The sequence below is a fragment of the Stegostoma tigrinum genome, chromosome 28 (genome assembly GCF_030684315.1).
Source record: "Stegostoma tigrinum isolate sSteTig4 chromosome 28, sSteTig4.hap1, whole genome shotgun sequence".
Lineage (NCBI taxonomy): Eukaryota > Metazoa > Chordata > Chondrichthyes > Orectolobiformes > Stegostomatidae > Stegostoma > Stegostoma tigrinum.
Genome location: NC_081381.1, coordinates 19,290,495 through 19,310,213, shown reverse-complemented (window position 1 = coordinate 19,310,213; position 19,719 = coordinate 19,290,495). Strand labels below are relative to the sequence as shown.

Below are 19,719 nucleotides of genomic sequence, written 5' to 3'. Positions count from 1 at the left end.
TTTCACACAGCTAACAGGGAAACAAGCCTTTTTATCCTTCAATTTATCTTAGCTATCTTGATACTAATTTTTCCAGTTGCTCCTAGGCACACTTGGTATTATGTTCAGTTATATTTGCCAGTAACTATAAAATGATAAAATAATCTTTTACTATATAAAAATGAAGTACAGTTGCTTCTCAGTTCTACAGGAACCTTGTTCTCAGATTCTGGGAAAACATTTTCCTAACCTTCCTTAAGGAAGAGTATACCAAAAAAAACTTTGAGGCTAAGCTTTTCAAAGAATCACCCTCCATTTATCTGACCTTCATAACGACAGTTCCACCCATCAGGATGGAAATGAGTATGTTCGGATTTTCCCTCATATTTTTGTGTCATCCTTTGATTCATTAACTACCTGAGACAAAGTATCAGTGTTCTAACAAACATGTGCCATGAAGAGTCAGAATCCATTAGAAAAAATGATACCACGGTCTCAATCTGCAGTAATTTATAACAAAGTCAAACTAAGTATAGCCTATGGAAGTGGCATCTCCCTACCAGCCTGGACAACTGGAACAAAAGGCCACAATCTTATTTTATCTACTTGATGCATACAGAGATTGAATTTACTGGTCAAAAAGTTGACATCTGGCCATGACAGGCGAGACTTTATGCAAAACAGCTAACTTCTTGAAAATCATGTACACACTGAGGCTGAATCAGGTCCTTGTCCTGCTTGGGAGAGACAACTTTCCTACATAGATCATGCATCATGGAAGTGGGAAGTTGCAACTCATCTCAATGCAAAATTTACAAGACTGTGTGGTAAAACAAGAACCCACTAAACATTAACACAATTGATAAAAGTCATCAACGTATTAAAACACCATTGCTATCATTCAAAGTAAGCTTCTTGGGTCAGTGACAAGAAGCTGATGTAAGGTCCCCCGCTATCATGCAGCAGGCTTTTATCTTATTCCCTACATGCTATACAATTAGTACATGGCAATAAAAGAACAACAACACATCTGAGAAAAGATCAGCCTGGAGAGGCGGTCATAAATAGAGTTCATAGTCAGAAAAAGAAAATTGAAATCCATACAGAAGAAAGCAAAAACAACTTTATTTTACAAATAGTTTCAGAATTAATAATTGGATCAAAAGCATTACTGGGTAATTGCTTATTAACATTTGTCAAATGTTGATTTTTTTTACAATTATGGATGTTTTTATCTTTGAATCTAAAAATAAGCTACAAAAAGTACATTTTTATTATAAATCCAAATGCACAATGCTAGAGGTACGAAGTCAAAGATTGCCTAACAATTATTTAAAAATCTTCAAAACAAATTAAGAAATATAAAGAAAAAAAGTTCCTAAAAGTAAAAGAGTGAATCCCCACTCTGAAGGGAGAATTCATTTTCAGAAATTCTTCTACGGAGGGCCACTAGGCCAAGATTTATAGCACATCCATTAATCCACATAGAAAGGTGGTGGTGAACTGTCTTTTTGAAACTCTACAGTCCGTGGAGTCTTCAATCATCCATAGTGCGATTAGGAGTGGAGTTCTAGCAGGCTTGGAGGGGAACGTACGGGCGGTGGTGTTCACATGCCCCTGCTGCTGTTGTCCTTCTAAGCGGTAGAGTTCGGAGATTTCGAAGGATCATTGGTGAGTTACTGCATCTTCTAGATGTCACTGTGCATAAGTGTGCAAGGATTAAACCTTGCTCATAGTGGATGGGATGCCAAACTAGCAGGATATTTATACTGGATGGTATCAAGCTTTTGCATGTTGTTGGAGCTTTGTTTATCCAGGTAAGTGAAGAGTATTCCATTGTATTCTCAACTTGTCTCTTGTAGATGGTGGACAAGCTTTGGTAGTCGGAGGGTGAGTTACTCACATAGAACTCCCAGGGGCTAACCCATTCTTGTAGACACATTATTTACATAGCTGATCCATTCCAGTTTCTGGTCAAGGTATGGTAATCACCATTAGTGGGGAATTCAGAGATCGTAGTGCCATAAATATCAAGAATGGATTGCTAAATTGATCACAGAATGAAACTGTCCTTAGATGTAACATTACAAACCAAAGACTACATTGTACTTTTCTACACATCTTGCTCAGATTGTGCATTTCACAAACTTAATTGTTCCTTATACATTAATTTGTGTCTCAATTTATATTTATTTTTACAAAGGAAGATACCCAAAGAGACAAAAGATTCTTTACTGCTCTTCAGATCAGAATATCATATAAACAACATGCTATCTCAACAGTTCCAAGAGGCAAAGTCTTGCACCAGTTGCTTTGCAGGGGTACTTCCAACAGAAATAAAGCTGCAGTCTGTGCATTACTTATATTATAATGACATCTATGTAATTTACTCAACCTTCTATAGAATCTCTAAGAATCAGTGTCCTGATGGCTCATTTGATCTTCAAGGCTGGGAAGTCCTATGTTAATCTCAGATGGAGAGGTGAAAGCCCTTTGCAGGCATCCATTTCAAAGGGATAAAGCTTTACCTCATTTTTGCTGATTATTTAATAAGAGAAGAAAATCTATTCCAGTGAAAGTAGTGCTTACATTGATCATATCCTATAAACTGCATAAACATGCTAAAGTCCACATGTGGGATTTCGGCAGTTGTGTAAATTAGTCAGAATTTTGATAGAATTCCTGGCTTCATTTGTGATCTAATTTTGATTGATAGTGCTGTTTAATTGTGAAAACTTAATTTTTAACCAAATTGATTTCAAAGGAAAGGGAGGCATATACTCTGGTTGGCAATCAAGGTTCTCCAGTCTTATTCTCTTTTTATTGCAATTGTACTCCAGGCTAAAGGGTGTTTTCCTCATGTAACAAGGTTTCTCATTGTGAGATCCAAATTACAAAAGTTACCATCAAGTACTGCGAGAAGTCAGTCCTTTTAGCATGATACATAACTGAGAAATCAAACATTCTAATCATATACTAAATTAAAAACTGAAAGAACCACAGATGCTGTAAATCAGGAACAAAAACAGAAATTGGGATTAGGGAGTAAGGATTAAAACTGCTAATCATAACAACTGATAGCAATTTAATTCAGCTAAAATATTGAATGGTATCTGAATCAGGCTTTAAATCTGAGTAATTAGCAGAATCAAACATCACAGTAAGAACGAGTACCAGCTCGCAGAAAGACAGTCGTCATTAAAGAAAAGTCTTAAAAAAACATGCAGACCAGTTCGAGAAGCTTAAATTGGAGGTTGCCACAGAGAGACCCAAGGAGATTTAGCTCTAGCTGGATAAGCATTAAACAGAGATCACCACAAAAGGTGTGGATGCTTTCAGTAAACAGGGGGTGAAGGAAATGGGGAGGCAGCATGGCAGGCAAAGAAATACACATCAACTATAAATCCAAGAGAGGAGATAGAGGGTCCCAGGTGGCAAAAGTGATAGGAAGGAAAAGACCAGGTGGTCTACCAAGCAAGCCTCACTCACACCATGATGCCACAATACTGTGACTAAACAGTAATCTTTGTTCCATCACCCAACCCTTTCTCCCCACTGATCTCCCTCCCAAAACCACACTGTTGCTCAATGACTCATCAGTCAGAAAACCTCCTGGGGGTGGTGATAATTTTACTAAATCCAACTTTATACCACAGGAATGATGTAGACGGATTCCTAAGGCCTTCTGAGTTGTTAACTGATAATACCACTTAGGGATCCCACATGTAAATTCAGTGTGCAGATTGTGATTCTCCCTGCTTATGACTACGAGTGAACAGAATTTTACAAGGTTTCAAACAAGTCATAATGCATTCCTGCTGAGTTGGTAGAATGATAACAAGGCATTTGGAAATTGTGTTTGAAGGTGTCACATTTCAGCATGTTTTGACATTTTTTCCCCAACAGAAAATCTCAGGATGAAGAGTTGTTTTAACTGTTGGACTTTTAGATTTAAAAAACCATAGTATATTCCAGGTGAAGAAAAGGGCTCTGAGACAAAGGCTACTTAAGATGTTCATGTTTTGATGTTGTTTTTCCATAGTTTGAGTTGGTAATCTCTTCACACTCATTGTGGTGGAGAATCACTGATCCGAAGCACTTCGCAGGCTTTCTTTATCTGGTTGTGAATAGCAAAAGATAATGAAGAAAAACTCAGATAAACCAACAGCCAAGGACCTTATTGAAACAGAGGATGCACAGTCAATGAGGTCTTTGAAATAGAATGATGGCAACAAGGAAGGTCCAGTTAAAGTCCCAGCTCTGCTTTCCTGCCCTATTCTGACATTATTCACTTCCTGTAAAGTCCAAAAATTCATTGATATCAGACTTGAATATACTCAATAACTTAGTATATGAAGATTCTGCAGATAGAGAATTCCTAAGGATCACACAGCCCTTTAAGTAAATAAATTTATCCTTACTTCAGTCCAAAATGACTAACCCCTGAATCTGAGTCTACAAGCCATAGTTCCATGTGCCCCAGCTTGGAAAGCAACCCCTCATTTGCATGGAGGATACAAATATCTGATTCAAGCTGGGGTATTACTGTGAGACACGTGTTAAGCTATATACAAAGAACTATGGAGGAATATGAATCAACTTCCATGTAAACCCCAGTCTCTGAACTATGCATTCAATTCATTCATCTATTTTACACTTATTTTCTCAGATGGATATCCAGTGATTATTACCTTTGTGATTCTGTTATTGTCCAGTCCCAAGGAAATGTTCTTAACTATGGTACCTGGCAGACAACCCAGGGAGGTGCACAATGACTCAGTGGTTAGCACTGTGTGCAGTTTGCACGTTCTCTGCATCTCTGTGCGGGTTTCTGCTGGATACTTCAGTTATGTCCCACAGTCTAAAGGTGTGCAGAGTAGGTAGATTGACCATGCTAAGTTGTCCCTTAATGTCCAGGGATGTGCAGGCCAGGTCAGTTAACCATGGTAAAATGCCCATGCAGTGCTCTGGGCTAGGATGGGGGTCTGGGTCTTGGTGGAATGCCCTTTGGAAGGTCAGTACAGACTCAGTGGGCCAAATAGCCTGTTTTGGCACCACAGGGATTCGACAATTCTATGATATAAAACCACTGAACCTAAGAAGATATTCACGGTGACAGAATATAACCAGTTCTTAAAAAAAAACTCAACTGATAGAGTTCCAGGTTTTTAAAAATCATTATCATGGCAGGTGGGCTTCACTGCCAGGGCCAGCATTGATTGTCCATCCCTAAATGCTCAGAGAGTGCACCCCCAATGCAGGAGACAAGGCTTCACCATTAAAAATGGCCTCTGTGATCCAGCTGTCCATGTGCCATTTGCATCTAATGTTTTTAATGTTTTGTACTAGTAAATAGTCACTAGTTCTGATGAGAAACAGATCTGAAGGGCACAGTATGATAAGTGATGCATCAGTCAAAGTGTGTGGATTTGCAAACATTAGGGATTTTCAGAGTTCCGTCTGCTCAGGAATGACTGTTCTTTCATGGCACTCTGTTACTTCTTCTGTCAGCCAGCATTACTGTGTGCTATGAAAGGATTTTTCTTCAGAATTCCATCATCAATAAGCAGCTACTCAGTGACTTGGAGACTGTAAGGACTGCAGATGCTGGAAGCCAGAGTCAATAGACGTGAGACTGGAAAAGCACAGCAGATCAGAGGGGCTGGAAAGTCAACGTTTCAGGCTGAAACCCGTCACGAGGACTGGGAGGGGGAGGGGAGCCAAGAAGTAAATAGTGGGAGGGGATTGGGGATGGGGGAAGGGTAGGTGGGATGGAGATTGGTGAATGAGGTAGAGAGTTATTGTGATTGGTCACTGGGAAGGGTACAGTGGATAGATGAATAGGAAGATAGATATGTTGGGTCAGGTCAGGCAGACAAGGAGGGGGAGCTTGGATGTGAGATAAGGCTGGGGGTGGAGACATTTTGAAGCTGGTGATGTCAATATTGAGGTCATTGGGCTGTAAGCTCCCAAGGTGAAATATCAGGTGTTCTTCCTCCAATTTATGTTTGGCCTCACTCTGACAGTGGAGGAGGCCAAGGATACACATGTCACCAGGGGAGTGGGAGGGCGGAATTAAAATGGATGAAACCGGAATGTTGGGTTGGTTGGTGCATACAGAGTGCAGATGCTCTGTGAACCAGTCCCCGAGTCTGCTTTCAGTCTTCCCAATATACAGGAGACCGCATCGGGAGCAATGGATCCAATAGATTGGGTTGCATGAAGTGCAGGTGAAACTCTATTGGATTTTTTGGAGCCTTGGATGGAGGTGAGGAGGAGGCATAGGGGCAGGTGTTGCACCTCCTGCAGTTGCAGGGGAAGTCTAGGGCAGGTGTTGCATCTCTTACACTTGCAGTTCCCTGCAACCACAAGAGGTACAAGACCTGTCCCTACACTTGCTCTCTCATCTCATTCCACAGCCCCAAACAATCCTTTCAGATCAGGCAGAGATTTACCTGCACTTCATCCAACCTGATCCGTTTCATCCATTGCTCCTCACGTGGTCTCCTCTATGTCGGGCAGACCAAATGCAGGTTTGGGGACCAGTTAACGGAGCATCTGCGCTCTGCATGCACCAAACAATCTGACTTTCCAGTTTCATCCAGTTTAATTCCCCCTCATACTCCCCTGACGGCATCTACGTCCTTGGCCTCCTTCAGAGTGACACCAAACGTAAATGGGAGGAACAACACCTGATATTTCACCTTGAGAGCTTACAGCCCAAAGGCCTCAATAAGGACTTCATCAGCTCCAAAATCCCTCCACCCCCAGCCTTATCCCATGTCTAGCCCACCTCCATCCTCCCCCTGTCGTCCTCACCTCCCTGACCTGACTAACCTGTCCATTTTCCTAATCACCTATCCACTCTACACTTCCCACTGACCAATCACAATAACCCCTGACTTGCATCCACCAATCTCCATCACACCTACCCTTACCCCAGCCCCAAACCCATCCCTTTATTTACTTCAGGGTCCCCTTCCCCTCCCTGGTCTTGACAAAGAGTTTTGGCCTGGGGCAGCATGGTGGCTCAGTGGTTAGCACTGCTGTCTCACAGTACCAGTGATATGAATTCAATTTCGACCTCGGGCAAGTTTCTGTGTGGAATTTGCACATTCTCCCCATGACTGCGTGGGTTTCCTCAGGGTGCTCCAGTTTCCTCCCACAGTCCGATATGCAGCTTAGGTGGACTGGCCATGCTAAATTACCCACAGCATCCAAGAATGTGTAAGTTAAGTGGATTAGCCATGGGAAATGCAGGGTTACAGGGATAGGGTAGGTGGGTGGGTCTGGGTGGGATGCTTTTCAGGGAGTGGTGTGAACTTGTTGGGACAAATGGCCTCTTTCCACATAGTGGGGATTCTATAATTCTATGAAACATTGACTTTCCTGCTCCTCGGAAACAGTTAATCGCATTGACTGAGCTCCCTGAAATAGTAGGACATATTGTATTTACTCATATGTCAAACCTAAGAAGAGATATTCAATGTGAGTTTAAAATCACCACTCCAATTATACATGTGCACATGGTGCTCAATGTAGCAGTGATGTTTGCTGCAAACCTAGCTTTAATTGCACTTGAGAAGATGATTGGTGAGCCATTCTTATTTGAATGTGGTTGACATAATTAGAGAACAAAGAACCAAAGAACAAAAGAGAAGTACAGCACAGGAACAGGCTTTTTGGCCCTCCGAACCTGTGCTGACATTATGCCCTAACGAGACTAAAAATTAAACTTTCTGTCGTTATTGAGGCCAGATCCCTCTATTCCCTCCCTATTCATGTAACCATCCAGATGCCTCTTTACGTCACCAATGTGCCAGCTTCCACCACCTCTTCTGGCAGTGTGCTCCAGGCTCCTACCACTCTCTGAATAAAAACTTCCCTCTCACTTTTTTTCTGAAGAAGGGTCTCGAGCCGAAACATCAGCCTTCCTGCTCCTCTGATACTGCTTGGCCAGCTGTGCTCGTCCAGCTCTATACCGTGCTATCTCTCACTTTGAATATGTGAACCCTTGTAACTGAAACTTCAACCCTGGGGAAAAAGCTTCTGACTATCTATCCTATCTATGCCTCTCATAATTTTGCCGACCTCTATCAGGTCTTCTCTCAGCCAACATCTTTCCATTGAAAACAATCCTAATCTTTTTAACCTTTCCTCATTGCCAATGCCATTGAGATTGGGCAACACTGTGGTGAATGTTCTCCACTTTCTCTCCAAAACTTCCATAGTGTGGTGACCAGAAGTGCACACAACACTCCAAATGCGGCCTAACAAGCTGCAACATGATTTGCCAGCTCTTGGACTCCATGCCCCGGCCAGTGAAGGCAAGAATGTCATAAGCCTTCTTAATTACTTTGGCCCCCTGTGTTGCCTTTTTTAGGGAACCGTAGACCTGCCCAGATCCATCTGTGTGTTAATGTTCCTAAGGGTTCTACCATTTGCCATTTACAGTATAATTCACACCTAAACTTGATCCTCCAAAATGTATCACCTCGCATTTGTCTGGATTAAACTCCGTCTCTGCCATTTCTGTTCCCAAGTCACAATATACCTACATCCTGTTGAATCCTTTCACAGTCGTTGGTACTATCAGCAATTCCACCAATCTACATGTCTTCTGCAAACTTACTAACCAGGCCACCCACGTATCCCTCCAGATCATTTATATATTTACTACAAATAACAGAGGGTGTCAGGCTAATCCTTGTGGAATATCACTAGTTACCAGTCTCCATCCTGAAAAATGCCCTTCCACCATTACCCTCTGTCTCCTATGACTAAGCCAGTTTTGTATTCATATAGCCAGCCCACCCCAAATCCCAGACAACAAAGTGTGGAGCTGGATGAACTCAGCAGGCCAAGCAGCATTATCCAGCTCCACACTTTGTTGTCTTGGATTCTCCAGCATCTGCAGTTCCCATTATCTCTGATACAATTTAAACCCACCCCAAATCCCAGGTGATTTTAGTTTTTGTACCAATCTGCCATGTGGGACTTTATCAAATGCCTTACTAAAGTCCATGTAAACTATATGCACCACCCTTCCCCCATCAATTATTTGTCACCTCTTCAAAAAATTCAGTCACATTGGTGAGACATGACCTTCCCCATACAAAACCATGCTGCATGTCATTAACCAGTCTATTTTCTTCCAATCTTGTATATCTATATCCTGTCACTCACTGATCTTCTCCAAGAGCATCCCCACCACAGGCTCACCAGCATATCATTTCCTGGATTATCCCTGCTTCCTTTCTTAAACAAGGGAAAAACATTGACTAATCTCCAGTCCTCTGGAATCTCACCTGTGCTCTAAGAGAATGTGAAGATATCTGCTAATGCCCCAGCTATTTCTTCCCTTGCATCTTGCTGGAACCTCAACTGGCTATGGGGACAAGTCCAGCTTAATGCAATTTAGGATACCCAAAACTTCCTCCTTCAATATAGGGACATTCTATAGAGTATTCACACACCGATCCCTGACCTCATCATCACCATGTCCTTCTCTTTAGTGAATACAAGTACTCATTAAGGATCTCTCCCACTCTCCGTGGCTCCATGCATAATTTCTCTGCTTTGTCTGAGGAAGGGTCACCAGACCCGAAACGTTAACTCTGTTTTCTCTTTCACAGATGCTGCCAGACCTGCAGAGCTTTTCCAGCAACTTTGTTTTTGTTCTCTCCTTTGTCGTAGAGTGGTCGGATTTGTGCTGGTAGAAACCCAAAGTAAGCAAAAGCAGTGCAGTTGGTTGCATTAGGCCACAAAAGAAAACTGCACAGGAGCAGAGTTTTACAAACCTGAACAAGATCGAGTTGCCAATCTTTGCAGAGGTGGGATCCTGCTGATTCAATTCGAAACATGTGGATGAGGGTAGGGCAGTTGACATGGTGCACATGGACTTCAGTAAAGCCTTTGATAAGGTTCCACATGGTAGGCTATTGGAGAAAATACAGAGGCATGGGATTGAGGGAGATTTAGCAGTTTGGATTAGAAACTGGCTTTCTGTAAGAAGGCAACGAGTGGTGGTTGATGGAAAATATTCAGCCTGGAGTCCAGTTACTAGTGATGTGCCTCGAGGATCTGTTTTGGGACCACGGCTGTTTGCCATTTTTATAAATGACTTGGACGCAGGCATAGGTGGATGGGTTAGTGAGTTTGCAGATGACACTGAAGTCGGTGGAGTGGTAGACAGTGTGGAAGAATGTTGCCGGTTGCAGGGAGGCTTGGATAAACTACAGAATTGGGCTGAAAGGTGGCAAATGGAGTTTAATTTGGATAAATGTGAGGTGATTCACTTTGGGAGGAATAATAGGAAGGCAGAATGCTGAGTCAGTAGAAAAATTCTTGGTAGTGTGGATGTGCAGAGGGATCTTGGTGTCCATGTGCATAGATCCCTGAAAGTTACCACCCAGGTTGATAGTGCTGTTAAGAAGGCTTACCGTGTGTTAGGTTTTATTGGTAGAGGGATTGAGTTCCAGAGCCGTGATGTCATGCTGCTACTGTGCAAAATGCTAGTGTGGCCTCACTTGGAATACTGCGTACAGTTCCGGTCACCCCATTACAAGAAAGATGTGGAAGCATTGGAAAAGGTGCAGAGGAGATTTACCAGGATGTTGCGTGGTCTGGAGCGAAGATCTTATGAGGAAAGGCTGAGGAACTTGGGTCTGTTCTCATTGGAGAGAAGAAGGCTAAGAGGGAATATAATAGAGACATACAAGATGATCGGAGGATTAGATAGGGTGGACAGTGAGAGTCTTTTTCCGAGGATGATGACGTCAGTTTGTACGCGGGGGCATAGCTACAAATTGAGGGGTGATAGATTTAAGACAGATGTCAGGGGGAGGTTCTTTACTCAGAGAGTGGAAAGGGTGTGGAATGCCCTGCCAGCTAACGTAGTTAACTCAGCCACATTACGGTAATTTAAACAGTCCTTGATAAGTATATGGATGATGATGGGATAGTGTAGGGGGAGGGGCTTAGATTAGCTCGCAGGTCGGCGCAACATCGAGGGCCAAAGGGCCTGTTCTGCGCTGTATTGTTGTATGTTCTATGTCTATGTTAACATAAAGAAGGCTATTCGAAAAAGTAATCTGGAAATTTTTCATCTGCAGCTATGCACGAGGATATTGTATCAGGTCTGAGTATAAATGGAAATGTCTCAGAACTGCCATGCTTTGTGCCAGAAAAATCTAAATCTCTTAATACTTGTATCACTTCTCCAAAAGCTCCTGGTTAGAAAACATACTTGTCCACTATCACCTTAACTTTCCAAGCTCACTCCTCCTACCTAGCAGCCTGCCAACATTTCTGTCTCAGGTCACACTTGATGGATTGCCACACAAATCCGTTCCCCATGGAGCCATTGTTATTCATGATCTTTGGCTGAATAATACTTTTAAATTAAGATGAAAATAAGTATCTCAATTACTTCTCAGAATCATGCTTAGGCAAAAATCAACAGCAAGGCTGGGAGGGGGGATGGGGCACAGAAGACACAGAGGATGGCCATTTAAACAAGTTTCATTCCATAAGTTATAATTTTATTATTCCAGCAGCAACCTTTGGATTCTAGATATTTTCTAACCAACCTTGTCTAAGACATTATTATACACCTCTGGAGCAAGTCGGGCTTCCTGTCTGAGGAATGTTGGCACTGTGCCACAAGGGCCTTACCATTACATTCCATAAGGTGTATGATAATAATCCTTTACATAAGCAGAGCTGAGTAATTTTGCAAGGAGTATAGTGATGTTGAATTAACTGTCATTGCTAGGAATCAAGCTACATTGTCCCAATCCAGGATTGATTAATTTGCCCTTTACATGTTCTGTGGATATGTCTACATTAAAGAGCTTAAGTTTTTTTAAAAATCCGTCATGAGATGGGGTTATCACTGGCCAGCATTTATTGCCCATCCCTAATTTTCCAGAGGACAGTTGAGAGTCATTCGCATTGCTGTGGACCAGACCAGGTAAGGATGGCTGCACTTTGGTGAACAGGTGAACTTTTCCCCCTGACAATCGACAATGGATTCATTGTTAGACTCTTAATTCCAGATTTCTGTTGAATTCAAATTTCAGCATCTGATGAGGGAGGACTTGAACCCAGATGGTTGGTCTTTTTAACAATAACAAGGCCAGCTCAGATGGTGGAAAATGCTGATCTGTCAGTGCTAAAAGACCATCTGATAGGTCCTTTTTTGGATGGTTAGTGCTCACCCTCACCATTAAGTGTGTTAAAATACCAATGTAATGAGGAATTGCACTTGATGTCACAAGAGAAATTCAACTCAAATTGTGGAGCCTCAGAGAAATGCATCAAAGACCAATTTCATACAACAATCTTATTCTCCCTTGGTTTATGCCCATACTCCATTCTCTACCCACTACTTCATAGTTACAGTACCTGCACAAAATATTCTTAATGTGGTCTCTCAAGTGAGCTACATAAGATTCAAATGTTTCAATTTTCAAGCTCTTTCAAGATGCAGCCAAGTCTTGACTAGCCTTATGAATAAAAGCCCCAGATTCAATTAAACGTTTGGCCTCAATATTATTTTTTTCATCTCTACCCATCCGAGGACAGGCAGGAGAGAGGATGCCTCATCTAAATCACCGCAGTGGCATTGTGATGAGATTGGGTTGGAAGGTGCGTTACATATTGTGATACACATTAGGGTAGCCCAATTTAGACACAACAATTTGTGCACTGGTTTCCCATGTGCTTGGAAAGGAGACACCCAAACTGGAGACAGAACCACTAGTTCCCACAGCACTCCTTGTGGGTGAGGAGTGCAGCCTCGGCCCTCCTCCATGTAAGCATTAATGATATTGGGGGGAGAGGCAGTGATAGCTGAATGTTGCAGAGGTGATGGCCTGCAATAATCCCCAGTAACCTCTTGCCCACACCTAATAGCCTGATCTGTAGGTCCTTCCCACCCATCTATCTGAGAGACTTTATTGAAAACAGCCAAGAGGTATGGCTCCCTGCTCCTGGTTTTTTGCACCATGCAGCCAGTCTGCCAGAGTCAGGTGCGAATCAACAGAACAAAACTGCTGCTGGATCCGTGATAATGGGAACTGCAGATGCTGTAGAATCCAAGATAACAAAGTGTGGGGCTGGATGAACACAGCAGGCCAAGCAGCATCTCAGGAGCACAAAAGTTGGCGTTTCGGGCCTAGACCCTTCATCAGAGAGGGGGATGGGGAGAGGGAACTGGAATAAATAGGGAGAGAGGGGGAGGCGGACCGAAGTTGAAGAGAAAAGAAGATAGGTAGAGAGGAGAGTATGGATGGGGAGGTAGGGAGGGGATAGGTCAGTCCAGGGAAGACGGACAGGTCAAGGAGGTGGGATGAGGTGGTAGGTAGGAAATGGAGGTGGGCTTGAGGTGGGAGGAAGGGATGGGTGACAGGAAGAACAGGTTAGGGAAGTGGAGACAGGCTGGGCTGGTTTTGGGATGCAGTGTGGGCAGGGGAGATTTTGAAGCTTGTGAAGTCCTCATTGATACCATTGGGCTGCAGGGTTCCCAAGCATAATATGAGTTGCTGTTCTTGCAACCTTCAGGTGGCATCATTGTGGCACTGCAGGAGGCCCATGATGGACATATCGTCTGAGGAATGGGAGGGGGAGTTAAAATGGTTCGCGGATAATAAAATGTGAGGCTGGATGAACACAGCAGGCCAAGCAGCATCTCAGGAGCACAAAAGCTGACGTTTCGGGCCTAGACCCTTGATGAAGGGTCTAGGCCCGAAACGTCAGCTTTTGTGCTCCTGAGATGCTGCTTGGCCTGCTGTGTTCATCCAGCCTCACATTTTATTATCTTGGAATCTCCAGCATCTGCAGTTCCCATTATCTCTAAAATGGTTCGCGACTGGGAGGCTACTGGACCCTGTCAGCAGACAGAATGACCATGATGCAGTGCTGCCATGTTTTCTCTGGGTGCCTGTACACTGCACCCTTTTCTGTACCGTTCCACAAATATTGGACCATTTCAGTTTGTGATCACTATGCTCCCCTGCACCCCTACTTCAAAACCACAGATCCACTTCCCCAAACTCCATTTACATTGGGATGTCTCTGATGTAGTGCTTCCGAGCTGCAACATTCGCTGAAATTGCTGTTTTATTTGCTGTATTGTCGATAGAACTTCTCAATGTATCACAAGGTCAGGAATCCCTTCCTGCAACACAAGATGAAGCTGCAGAATAAAACAGCAGCTGCAGACAGCTCACAAAATTTGCAGAAAGCTGATCAATAGCCTCAGCGAAAAAAAACAGAAATTACAACAGCCTTGGTGATGGTCCTTTGAAAGTGCAGGAGGCAAGAGTTTGTAACAAACTGCCAATGTGTGTGTAATTCATGCGCTTGTATATTGAAGGCTAAAAATAGAAGTGGCTGAAATTCACTCTCAATTCCTACAGAGACATAAAGGTATTAATACTACCAAACAACACCAATGTAATGTAAATGTAATCTAACAAATCAGCACTCTCCACTCATACAGTATTAATAGTGCTTTCCCTTTGTTTTGCTTTTCTTGCAAATTGTCCTGATATGTACAAAACGAAAAGCTTTGGCAAAATCAGCATTTTCAGGAATACTCAAATTCATGTAACAACTCTATTTTCTGTTTGGCCATGCTGACGTTGCAATCTCTATGCCATAACGCTCACCTCCACATCACATTTACAGTTTCCATCCGCCCCACTCTCAGTTTATACTGGCACACAGCACAGAGGTGGCCAGCACTAACTAGGCACAGGTCTTTGGGCAACGTGGAATCTGAGCTTTCCCACATAGAATGGAGCCCACTGTGATAGAGTGTCTAACGGCCAATATCACCGCTTAGAGAATGAAGTAAACAACACTCAAATGTTTAAGTGCTGATATGGAAGCTCAGATTGCTGGATATCTTTGTCAAAAAGTTAGCAAAGGCATTGCAGTAGCACATCAATCTGTTACCAATAGATCAGTGGCGTTTCTGAGAGGCCCTGCCTGAAAAGGTGACAATTCCTCCAATTTAATGTGACAATACTTTTCATGACAGCAGTCAGCTTCCGGCATAGAATAGAAATGCAAAAATCAGGAACAAAAACAAAGTTGCTGGAAAAGCTCAGCAGGTCTGGCAGGATCTGTGGAGGAGAAAACAGAGTTAATGTTTTGGGTCTGGTGACCCTTCCTCAGGACTGCTCAGAGTGCTGAGGAAGGGTCACCGAACCTGAAAAGTTAACTCTGTTTTCTACTCCACAGATGCTGCCAGACCTGCTGAGCTTTTCCAGCAAATTTGTTTTTGTTCCTGATTTATAGCATCCGCAGTTCTTTCGGTTTTTATTATGCAAAAATCAGGAACAGAAATAGGACATTCAGCCCTTTAAACCTGTTCCTCCATTTGATAGTTGACATTCATGCTGCTTTCCGGTCTGGCCCCCAAACCATCAGTTAATCAAAAATCTAACTAGCTCTGAATATATTCAATGAGCCAGTCTTTACTGCTCCCTGGGGAAGAGAATTTCAACAAATGACGACTCTCAGAAGATTAAAAAAAACCCTCCTCATCTCAGTCTCAAACTGACGACTCCTACTTCTTAAACTCTCATTCTTTGTTCTAAGAATAAATCAAAATATTGTCTAAGATCCATCTAGTCAAATCCCCTCAAAAATAAAAACAAATAGTGCTGAAAAAGTTCAACATGTCTAGCAGCATCTGTGGGTAGAAAAAAAACGAGTTAATTTTTTCATGTCCAACATGGCTGTTAGTTGAAATTTCAGATATCTTCTTCTATGTTTTAACCAAATCACCCCTCAATCTTCTACACTCTAATGAGTACTGTTCATATCTGTTCACCTTTCCTCATACGCTAAATCGCTCATTTCAGGAATCAGTTAACCAAACATCATCAGAATGCTCCTAATGTAATTGCATAAGAAAGGAGAACAGAACTGTAAAAAGTACTCCAAAGGTGGTCTCACTGAGGCCCTGTACAACTCTATCCAACTTAAATGGCCATTGATTTTCATTTCTTCTCTACAGTTCACAACATAAACATCCTCTGGTAATTTATCCCCACAACTCTTCCCAAATCTTACATTGGCAGTTCTTTCAATTCATGTACATACCATTTTCTCATAATTCTCAATGCCTTCAAATGATCCTTACCACCTCCATCTTGCCTCCCCATGGGCCACCCCCAACTCATACCACCTCACTACCTACATTACTACAGCTCTAAAATACTCTGTCAGCTGTAACAGCTTCGAGACATCCAGTGCTCAGGAAAATCATAACATAATCACAAGTTTTTGTCAGTGAAGTTTCTCAAATCCTGCCTGTTGAGCCATTCAAAGGGATGGAATGTTGCTGTGGGCAGGAATTCTTGCAAAAGATTCGAAAGATCAGAAATCAAGATCTCACAACACTAGTTGAAGAATTCCTGCAGCATTTAATTCCTGGAGCATTCAAGCAAGTTGAAGCAGGAACAGTACTCGTTTTTAACTCTCTGGGAGATTACAAAGTGAACAAGTGCACACACCATATCGTCCTAAAGTTTCCAGCCTTACACACTGCCTGCATTTAATCCTCAGAAAGAGTTGAAAATGAGAGCTGTAGTTAGCTTCAGTTTGCCCAGGTTAGGAAGTGATTAAATTGATCAGGACATTCAGTAACTTCAGCAAATATTGGTTCCCACAACTCAAAGAATTGTATTGATATAGGCTAAAGCACTTTCAGCAATTTCTATGAAAACTAAAATAGCACACGCTAAGAATCATTATGGTCTAAAAGCTGCCAATTTAGCCCTTAGTTATGGAACATTTTTTGCTGGAAATAACAGTTACTGGGAGCTTGACTGAAAATGTTCACATTAATTTTTAATTTACACTCTGAAAGCCAGTGCTAAGTGCACTGCTGAGTGGCTGCATACCTAGGGGACCCAAACACGTGAGCACTATTTTAAAGCCAAACTACACTACTTAAAGCCTTAAAGTCAGCCCCTACCTCTTAAAATAGAGATGCATCCTGATTGCAGCAAATATTGGAGCAGTGGTTTTCCTGGCAGGCACTCAGAACCGAATGAGAACCTTAGACATGAGGTTTAACTCTACAGTGCCGCTCTGAGGACCTGAATGCAGCATCAAGACAGACACGAGGGTCCGAAGTCAGTGAATTCATCTTCAAATCCCATATCCTTACAACTTAGATACTAACCTCAGACACTCGTCAATATAACCCCATCACTCACCTACCAAAATTCCCTAACAAACATTTATATCTGACCCTCACTGTCACCTGCATAGTGTTGCTGCAAATCACACATATGCAACCCCTCAGCTTATAAACACTGTTTATTCATTCTTGACAGTCACATCACTCAGTCATGATACAATGCATTCACTGACACTTGCTGGAGGCCTTGCTGTTTATTATGTATATTAACGACTTGGATGTAACGTAGAACAAGAGGAACTGCAATTATAGCAGCCCTAATTGGGGACAAGTGATGTGCCACAAGCCTTCAAATCATGACCAAGGCCCTTCCCATGCACAGCACAGTTTCTTGCAAACCTCACCAACAGCGTGCAATTCCTCCAAAAATCCAGCACTTCTATGGACAAAAGAGCTGAACGCCAGAGATAAGGTGAGAGTGACTACCCTTGATGTCACTACAGTGTTCAATAGGGTATTACATCAAAGCACAAAGGAAGATGTTTGTGGTTGATGGAGGTCAACAATTCCAACTCCAGGACATCCCTGCAGGAATTCTTCAGGATAGTGTCCCAGGTCCAATCAACATCAATTGATAACGATTGCCTTCTCTCCATCATAATGTCTGAAATAGGGATATTCACTCATAATTGCACAATGTTCAGCACCATTTGGGTCTCCACAGATTATGAAGTAGGCTGCATTCATTTGCAGCAGAATCTGGACAATATCCAGGCCTGCGCTGATAAATGGCAAGTAAAATTCATGCCACACAAGTACAAGACACAAGTGAGTAGTAAAGAATCCAACTATCCCTTGACATTCAATGTCATTACCATTACTGAAGCTGGAAATTTCAACATTGCAATATCAACATTGACCAGAAACTCTATGCCACAACTGATGAAGACAAAGCATGCCTTATGCCTTCTTGGCCATCTTAACCACTTGTGTTACCACTTTTGGGGAACTGTGGACATGTACATCTAGATCCCTCTTTTACATTAATGCTACTGTATATGCCTCTCCTGTATTATATCTTCCAAAATGCATCACCACATATTAGTTGGATTAAAGTCCATCTGTTTGTTTCTCTGCCCAAGTCTCCAGCCTATCCATATCCTGCTTATATCCTTCTGGCAATCCTCCTCACTGGATCAGTTACATTGGTCCCTTATTTAAGAAAATATATCACTTTATTTGGAGGTTGTTCAGTCTCACCAGAATGGTCCCTGATATGGATAGCTTGTCTTATGAGCAAAAGTTAAACAGGTTGGGACTTTACTCACTATAGAGCTGATCTCATTGAAACATATAGGATTCTTAAGCGGTTTTACAGGGTAAATGCTGAGAGGATGTTTCTCCTCAGGCCAGAGTCTCGGACCAAAGGGTATCATCTCAGAATAAAGGGGCACCAATTTAAGACTGAGATGAGGACCAATTTCTTCTCTCAGAGGGTTGAGTGTCTTTGGAACTCCTTGCTACAGAGAGCTGTGGGGACAGAATCTTTGCGCATATTTAGGGTTAGGATATATAAATTCTGAATCACTAGGGAAAGCCAGGGTTATTGGGAAAGTGCAGCAAAGTAGAAATGAGGTATGCCGGATCAGCCACATTCCTATTGAATGCTGGAGCACGTTTGAGGGGCCAACGGCCTACTCCTCTTCCTATTTTGTATGGTCTTAGTCTTATACTATGGCAAAAAGAGCAGGCCAGAGGCTTGGAATTCTGAGGCAAATAACTCATCTGCTATCTCCTCAATGCCTGAAAACCATTTACAAGTGATAGAATACTCTCCATGTGTCTGCATGCGTACATCTCCAACAATATTCAATAAACTTCATGTTATTTGGGACAAAACAGACTGCTTCAATGGCATCATGTCGACGATCTTCAACAATCATTCCCTAAAACACCAATGCTCAGTTGCAGCAGTGTGTGCTGTTTCAGTCGCTAATCAAAACTCCTCTGATAACAGCTTGTAAATCACAACTTCGACCAAATTAGACGACCAGGGCATCAGATACAATTGACATCACCTTTTTCGAGATGCTTTCCAAGCGACACACCATCCGATTACTGAATTACAATATCACTGTTCTTTCATAATCGCTGGGTCAACTCAGCCTGAACCCTATAAATAGGGCTGGTGTGGGGGGTCCATTGTGCAAGAATCTGAATACCTGCTCCCTGAGTACTATAGTGTCCCTCTATCATGTTGACAACAACAGGACAGTTACTTCAACTGACTGATGCTTCTCAAGGCCATGTGACTCTCTTTAGATGGATTCTAGTCAAGTGTAGTTGGGATGCAGAGCTGGGTCCTCAAGCCAGCCACTTTAAGGTGCAAGATTAAAAGTGGGTTTTAGTAGAACGTTGAGCTTCAAAATCACAGTGTTGGCGCCTAATCAGAATTACATTCTGACTGGAATCACAACTGCCCGCACTATATGCTTTCTGTGTACTCTCCCAATGCCTGTGTTAACTTCCTCAGTGAAAAGTTGCTTAGTGTGCAGCTCAGTGAAAGTGCATGCTGG

At 42.4% G+C, this 19,719-nt stretch overlaps 1 long non-coding RNA gene across 1 annotated transcript in view; it reads right to left on the bottom strand.

Moving 5' to 3' along the window:
• Window positions 1-1,290: 1,290 nt before the first annotated feature.
• The window catches only part of LOC125466635 (uncharacterized), a 41,713-nt gene continuing 23,284 nt past the window's right edge, over window positions 1,291-19,719 (bottom strand). Inside the window, exon 3 of the long non-coding RNA XR_007250487.2 lies at window positions 1,291-2,023. This is a non-coding gene — a long non-coding RNA (uncharacterized LOC125466635). The remainder of the gene's footprint in view (window positions 2,024-19,719) is intronic.